Below are 8,497 nucleotides of genomic sequence, written 5' to 3' on the forward strand. Positions count from 1 at the left end.
CCTCATATGTGGGATCCGAACCGGGGCCCTCTGGTGTCCCAAGCGAATTCTTAACCATCGCGCCACTCGGCCGGCCCGTGACTCCTCCTCTTAAGGTGTAAAGTTAACTATGTCTAATCAGACAGGACCAAAAAAATGAGAGATGCCACTGTCCTCCTGGATGGCTCATTTCAGAGAACTGCCACCATCTAACATCTGACTAGTGCTCTCCCACTTACAAAACACTCTCATTTCCATCTTCTCTTTAAATTCAGGATGTGACAGGGTTTAGCAGGCTTGTTCAGGTCTCCCATGACTGCCCACTTATGCTGATTCACACAGGAAAAATAATCTAGACGGTGGAAAAAACAAACCTTGAATGTGTCTCCACAGACTTTGACATTTTTCATAGGAAATAGAAGGACTTGAGGGCTCATGATGTGTTTTCATCCCTCCTTCCTGTTGAAGGTTGACTTTGGAAGTGACAGGAGGCAGTGGGACGTGAGCAGCTGGCTTTGGGGAGGGTTTCAAAGCATGTGATGGATGGACTTGACACACTAGAGTGATGGGCTGTCCAGGGATGGAGTGATAACCCAGGAAGCGTGGGGTTTTGGTCTGGGTACTTGCCGAACTCACCTCGAAGACTTTAAAGGGGTGTTTGAGACTGTGGAGAGAAATACCCAGGAAAAAAAAAAGCGGGGAGAAAGCTCAATATGATCAATGGCACACGGAACAACATAGAAGCAGTTGATTGATTTTCAAATGTAAACAGGAAGGGGCTGGGAAGATGATTGTAGGCCCTCGACTCAACTGCACAGGGAGCGGACCACAGACAATTCAAACTTGAATGTTAATGCAAGAAGGTGAATATGTGTACAGATTTATTTCCCCATCTTGTAGGTTCATGTCAAACTGAGGACTGTCACTACTGCTGAGAGGATGCAGACCAGTGGATATACTCTACATCCTGTTCCAAAGACACAGCATCTCACAGTGGGTAAGTCTTGGGCTCAGGAATTCAAATCCTGGCTCTACTACTTACTCTGTGTGTGACCTTGGACCAGTTCTCTATCTTTTCTTGGTGGTAGTTTTCTAGTCTGTGACATAAAAATAATAATCAAGCCTATCTCATACTATCAGAAGATTCAGTGAAAAGATGTAAGGAAAGAATACCATGTGACACACAGCGAATGTCCTACTGTTACCACTGGAGCCGTTTTTATTCTGGTGAGTGAAGCTGACTCGTCCAGGTATTGAGTCCAGGTCTCCACCCTGGTATGACCTAGCTTTCCAGAGGCACGAGGAAGCCCAGCGTTCCCCAAAGCCACACAAAATGCCACCTGGGTAGAGAAGGAGCTGCCCAGGCAGGAGGCTAGAGAACGCTGAGAGTGAAGCAGGGGGAGAACCAGGTGCCAGTGGTGCCTTGAAAGCCCAGGGAGGACAGGTTGATGAGTGAGGTCTGAGCGCCAGTGTCACCGGCTAGGAGAGGGACACTGCTGTGCAGGAGAGAGCCGAAATGCACCTCTGAACCTGGGAGCTGAGGTGTGATGGTGGCTGGGAGACCCGGAGGCTGGCCCCACCCTGCTGTGAGATCTCGGAGACTCCTCTGTCTTGGCCTTTCTAACTGTTCCAGTTAAATGATTTATTCTTTTAGGTTTCTTTTATTTAGCTTTAAATGATTCTACAATGAAACGGTTGACTTCTAACTGGAAATTTAGTCTCAATTCAACGGGCGTTTATTGAGCACCCAGAAAACTCAAGATTCTTACTGTGTTCAGTGTACCTTGGGGAGCACACAGCTGGCTGCAATCCTGGATTTGTCACCCAGTCCGGTTTGAACTTGGCTCAATGATTCAGCTTTCTTGATCCTCAGTTTCCACATGTGTTCTCATAGCTATTGGGCACTCTGCCGCGTCACGGTACCAGGTGCTTTCAATTAGATGATCTCATGGACTACACGCACACCTCGTTTTATTGCATGCTTTAGTACACTTCACAGGTGTTGCGAGTTTTACAAATGGAAGGCAAGACCCTCCCCCAGCAAAAGATTATGACTCGCTTTATTGCGATACTCGCTTTATTACAGCGGTCTGGAACTGAGCCTGTAATATCTCAGAGATGTGCCTGTACTTACAGCTCTGTGAAGAGTTTACAGACGAGGAAAAGGACTTAGAGAAGTTTCGTCGTTTACTGAAGGCCCGATGTCTGTGAGCCATGGAGCTGGGAGATTTGCACAAGTCTGCTTTGTCCCCTATCTGCTGCTTCACGCCTGTTTGTCACCTTCTCTATCAGCAGAAGAGGCACTGCCAGGGCAACGTGTCTGTACCACAGAGCAAACCTGGTGAATTATAGTTTGTTATCCACCTGTCTCTCCTCTGTGGTGTAAGATTCTTAAAAACGGGCTGCACCAGAGTCGCCAAAAAAAACCCCAAAAAACAAAAAAACCCCCCCAAAAAACCGGGCTGAATCTGAGTGACCCTTTTGTATTCCTAGAGTCGAGCAGAGCATCTGTACACACACGGGCTCAAGAGAGGCTGAAACGGGGACAGGCGCTGGGGATACTTAAAGGAAGGTATGTGTGATATGCGCGTGTTCTCTTTTTTATGATTGAATGTCTCTTAGTGAATACATTTGTTAATTTAAAAATTAAGGTAATTTTTATTATGGAATATTTCGAGCATACTAATAGAAAGGTGTTTTTTTTTAAAAGATTTTATTGGGGAGTTGGGGGAGTGGAACAGCATTGGGGAACCGGGGAAGGGGAACAGACAAGTTGCTGTCCTTTTGTTCTTTAGTCTATTTGTGGAGGACGTCGCTTCAATGGCCCATGTTGGTATTATCATTGCGCTCTTCCCAGGTGAGGCAGTTGCTCACTGGCCATTGGACGGCTGCTCACGGCAGCTCACTGCAGCTTACGCCGTCGCTGGTGACTCATGGCAGTCCAGCTCCAGTTTGAGCTGTTGTTCACCATCTTAGCTGTAGAGGACAAGTGTCACTGGCCCTCATGTGGGATCTGAACTGGGGCCCTGCTGCTTAGAGCTGGCATCCCAAGCTAACTCTTAACCAATGTGCCACTCGGCCCCAGTAGAAAGGTTTTTATAATGAACATTTGAGTATCTATGACCTAACTTTCTCGAATCTTAACATTTGCCATATTGCTTCAAACGAACACGCATGCACATACACAAATGCAATGCAGACCAACGGATAAAACCTGTACATTCCTTTAGTTCTCATTCCCTTCCTTCTTCAGAAGTAACTGCTAATGTGAATTTGGGTTTGCAGTTGCCACGGATATTCTCATGCACTATTACTATACATCCATAAGCAATATATAATCTTTTATGTTTTAAAACTCTACATAATTGTTTTTCTGACGTCTGCATTGACCCTTAACTTCTTTCTTTTGCTCAAAACTACCATTTGAGATTTATCCATGTTGATATCATATAGCCCTAGTTCATTCATTTTAACTGCTGTGTAATATTTCACACCGCTTCTCTAGTGTTTTTTAAATAACACAAGTAACAATAATCCTTGCTGCAGTAAGTTTAGATAATACAGATGCATGTAAAGGAAAGTTACCCTTCTCTCTCCTGTACTATCTCCCAAGGTAACCCTGATAATTGGTGGGTGTCCTTCCACAAAGCTTTCTTGGCTCAGACAAGCATATATACAGCCGGCCTTTCTTCTTTCCTTCTTTCCTTCCTCCCTCTTTCCCTCCCTCCCTCCCTCCCTCCCTCCCTTCCTTCCTTCCTTCCTTCCTTCCTTCCTTCCTCCCTTCCTTCCTTCCTTCCTTGTTCTCTTCCTGCCCTCCTCTCTTTCTTTCCGTTAACAAAGTGGGACTCTACTAAACACATTCCTCTGAGATACGTTTTATTTCACTTATCCTGTGCCCATTTATTGAATGATGGCTTACCTGCCTTTCACCTGTGTTTTGTAAATGAGAGGTTAGGTCAGGGGCTATGCCTCTCTCCAGAGAGATGGTCTCTCTGCCTTTAAGCTGGTGAGGGGAGGTCCCAAGAGAGGCAGGTGGGAAAGAGGCAGAAAGGCCCAGTCGGACCATGAAGGAGCACTGGACTTTGGAGCAGGAAGGGCCTTCGCAGTCATCTCGAACAGCAGCCCTTCACCGACGTGGGTGTGTTTAGGTTGGAGTTAGGCTGCAGGAAGGATTTTTGTTTTTGTTTCAAAATAATAACTAATAGAAGCTTTAGAATTGTTATCCCTGGAGCAGCCTCATTTCCAGGTAACCCTGCGTCATCCACGGGCTGAGTTATATACCCCTGAGAACATGACCTCAACCCGCCCCCCACTTCCTGCATCACCTCTATACTAGTTAGGATGCAGGTTTTGCTAGTGTAACAAAGACCGGAAGCTGGAGCTTGTACAAATTTTCAGAAATCTTGAGAGCTGGTTGTTAAACGTTTAATAATTAAATCATCTGAACTTAAAAGAGAAAAAACTATATTAAAAACAAAGGTAATGAATATGTAAAATTTTCTACTTCCTCTACTGTTAATTTTTTTGTACATTTTACTATTTTCTGTGCTCTTACAGTGATTTATGTCTATTGCATGTGCATGGTGGCAATGCTCTGTGATGGTGTCATACTGCAGCCCCACAGTTCTGACCTCCAGGCCCCACTGATTTTGCTGCCCTGGCATCTCAACACCTATAGTCCATCATGGGTCCAGGAAGGCTTGCCTGAGCTCCACCATCCTGCTTGTACCCCAGCCAGAAGAAAGAGGGGAAAGAGGGAAGGGAGATCCACACCTTCTCTTTTCAGTGCATGGTCTTTAATTTGCATACGTCACTTCTGCTGACATCTCACTGGCCATACCTAGCTGCAAAGGAACCTGGGAATATGGCCTCAGCTGGCTGCCAGGTGCCCAGCTAAAACTCTGTTAACTGGAAGGAGAGAATAGATACTTGGGGAACAGCTGCCACTCTCTGTTATAACATTTCAAGGGTTCTTCTTAGCTAGTCCTGGGCCACCAAACACTCTACCCCACCCTCATCCCACCTCTTCTGCAGACCTGTTCCAGGGCTCCAGGAAAGGTTCTTGCCACTGTCCACAGGTATAGACGTGCCACCTTTCAGCAAATCTTGTATCTTGAGCCTCCAGGCAACAAGAGGAGACTTAGAGGCACATGAGTCAGGACCACCTGGAGACCACCCACAGATAAACACTGGCCCAGGGGCCCCCCCTCTACTCAGGGCTGACCTGGGCTCCGGGTGGGGAGGGCATAATGATACCAGGAAAACTTAGATAGCACCTGCTTCAAGGACCTCCTAGTCCAGATGAAACCCTTGTACCTGGAAGATTACTAATAATTTCAACAAGGTAGCTCCTCTCTAATTTTAAATTCTGGGCAGAGAACCAGTCTCTGTGAGCAACCAACTCATTGTTGGACCAAGCTCTTGTTTTTAGCCCTTGTGGTTACAATCAAAGTTAGGCTGACATTAGTTAAAGATCTACATAATTGTTCTGCTGCCTGGTAATTAGGCAGACATGGTAAGCAAGTCACGTAAATGACTGTAATTAGCATTATTTTTACATAGTCAAAGTTTTTAATTTTCCCTGTTACCCCATATAGTTTATTGGTTGTCACTCTTGGCTCCAGCCATAACCAATACTTCCTGGGAGTGGGCTGCCCCGGCTCTCTTCAACCTCTGGCCTGTGCCCTGAATGGCCTCTCCTGAACTCCCCCCAACAAGGCCCCTTTGTACTGGAAAGCTGAATGACAGAGTGGTCAAGTGCTTGGGCTCTGAAGTCAAAATGCCTTCACGACTCACTCCATAGCTTAAGCTGGATGACCTTAATGATTTGTTTAATCTTTTACTTCCTTAGCATTGCCTAGGACATCCTTAACACATGTTGGTCACCCTGAGCTCATTAATTAATTTGTCTGTTCATTCAAGAATTGTAGCATCTGCTATGAACCCAGGGCTTTTCTAGGTGCCAAGAATTAGTGGTGAACTAAATAAAATCCTGCCCCCATGGTTTACATTTCAGAGGAAGGAGACAGACAATGAGCAAACACTGAAGTTTATCAGGTGGTGATAAGTCTGATGAAGAAAATAAGGGACAGTAAGGTATAAGGGTGAGGATGAGGGAGGTTGCTATTTTGGCAGAGGAAGGGATTGGTCAGGATAAACTAGGTGAAGCTACAGTGACACACTACTCCCAAATCTCAGGGGCTTATGTGTTTGCTCATGTGACATGTCCTCTCGAGGACAACAGGGGATTCTACTCCACATCTTTATCAGTTTGGGACCCAGGCTGGCTGAGTCTTTGTCCTCTCACTGTCACTGGTCATTATAGCAGGTGGAAGGGGAATGTGATGACGTATGTCTGGAAGTGACATTGGCTGAAGCAAGTTGCATGCTGTACTGACATCAAGGGTGGGGACAGGGAATTCGAGTTCCTGCCTGGTACCTGGAAGGAGAGGAACCAGAATGGTGGCGTGCTGCATAATGTCCCTTAGCCCCAGATCTGTTCTCTGCCCTTCTCTGCCCTGTTCTCTTGTGCCTGAACTCCATGGACTGTATCACCAGGGCTCCCTTGCTCGCTGACTCCCGGTTGGATTTGGCCAAAAGGGTGCACCAGCAGCAGACCCGTGGGCGGGAAGAAGGTGGGCATTTGTTCTTCCTGCACTGTCACCGTTCCCACAGCCACAGCTCCATCAAGCACCAGCACACCCGTGGTTCCAGCTCTCAGATGGGCTCTGGTAATACCATGTCCTCGCCTTGTTCCTCCAGGACTAGGGTAACGAAGGGTGGTGCCAGCCTCCCAGTGTTGCTAGTCCTCCAAACGCCTTCTTGCTTTCCCCTGCGAACGGTGCCTTCATGGAAAGATCTTTTCACAGATTGTAGCTGAGTGTTCATTCTGTCTGTGTCTAGCTAGGACCCCCTGACATAAGAGGTCAAAATATCTATGCCATGGAGGCCCGCCTGAGGAGATGACATTTGAAGTGAGGGAGAAAGTCAAGTGGGCATCGGAGAGGATGGTAGAGCAGACACATCTGGGGCAGGAGGGGAGAATGGTGCTCGGCTCGTTCAAGGAAGAGGAGCCAGGCGGTGTGGCTGGAGCCACTGAACATGGTGGGTGGTGCGCAGTGGGGGTGTAATGGGCGGTGTTGAGACCAGAGGAGGGGAGGCTCAGATGACATGGCATTCCTCTAGGCGGTGGGAGAGACTTTGGATTTTATTCTGAGTGACACAGGAAACCACTGGGAGGTTCTGAGCAGGTGAGCACATGATCTGACTCACAGTTTTAAAGGATCATTCTGATTTTAGGGACAGATCGGAGGTGAGGAGCTCAAGTAGGAGGTGAATGCCGAGGGGTATGTGGTGGCTTGGACCAAGGTGAGGGCCATGGAGATGGTGAGAAGAGGCCCAATTAGGCAGAGATGATGCAGGATTTGCTGACCAATGGGGTGTTGGTATGAGAAAAAAAAAGAATTCAAGAATGACTCCACGGTTTGGCCTGAGAGAGGATGATTGAGGGAGGGTGTAGTTTTTGGAGGGAGGTGGTGGTAGAAGTCTAGTATTCAGCTTTGGTCCTATTTTGTTGAAGATACCTGTTAGACCTTAAAGGGGAGCTGCTGAGTCAGTGGTCAGAAGGAGAGGTCAAGCTAGAAATACAGATTGGGTGGCTTCTAATGGCAGGTGGTACTTAAGGCTAAGACATGGATGGGCTCTCCTAGGGAGTGAGGGCAACAGAGAAGAGGTCCCAGGGTCAGTGCTGGGCATGCTAACATCTAAAAATTTGGAAGATAAGAAGGCTCCAGCAAAGGAGATTAGGAAGGAGGGGATGAAAGAGAGGGAAATTAAGGGAAGGACATGTTTCAAGGAGGAGGGAGTATCAACTGCATCAAATGCTGAAGGACTGAGTTAGATGAAGACACTCTTTCAGGGCTGGGCTTGACCCGCCTCTCCTCCAGGAAGTCTATTCTAACCCCACGGAGTGGACTCGGTAGGCTCCAGTGTGCTCCCATGCACCCACTGCTGCTTCTCTGTATTGGAATTATCTTTTATCATGTTCATGTCCCCGACTGTCACCGAGTTCCTTAAGGGCAGGGATGGTGTCTTTCTCATTAACAGCACTGAGCTCAATGCCAAGCACTTAATTCACAAGCTACATGAATCAGTCAATATGCTCTACACACCCATTCCTGTCCCCACCCCCAACATACCTTCACTGTCCAAGGCTCCAAATTTTATTCCCAAGAGCTGAAGTTCTTTTTGCCCCTTTCAGGGGCCTGAAGATGTGTGGATTTCTTTTAAGCATTTTCATTATAGTAGCTGGTAACACCACCAACGGTCCTCTTCCTTAGGGTGCTGAGAGCTTCTGGGACAATTTCCACTGGCCGAGCAACCTATTGTAGGTACCACAGGATGGGGCTGTAGAAACATGGAGATATAGGTTTATAAGTTGTCTGCTCTGGTGGTGGCTCATTGAAATCTGAGGGAGAGACGGAGTGGGGTGGGTGAGGAGGAGGTGAGAGGAAGGGGG

General features: G+C 47.2%; 1 protein-coding gene across 1 annotated transcript in view; it reads left to right on the forward strand.

Annotated features, from left to right (window-relative positions):
• CACNA1E (calcium voltage-gated channel subunit alpha1 E) overlaps positions 1-8,497 on the forward strand; it is a 536,284-nt gene that overhangs the window by 40,488 nt on the left and 487,299 nt on the right. The window contains exons 2-3 of the mRNA XM_019624043.1: positions 880-976; positions 2,473-2,551. The gene's annotated coding sequence lies outside the window, so the exon portion shown is untranslated. The remainder of the gene's footprint in view (positions 1-879; positions 977-2,472; positions 2,552-8,497) is intronic.

The sequence above is a fragment of the Hipposideros armiger genome, unplaced genomic scaffold, assembly GCF_001890085.2.
Source record: "Hipposideros armiger isolate ML-2016 unplaced genomic scaffold, ASM189008v1 scaffold_573, whole genome shotgun sequence".
In the NCBI taxonomy this organism is placed as follows: domain Eukaryota; kingdom Metazoa; phylum Chordata; class Mammalia; order Chiroptera; family Hipposideridae; genus Hipposideros; species Hipposideros armiger.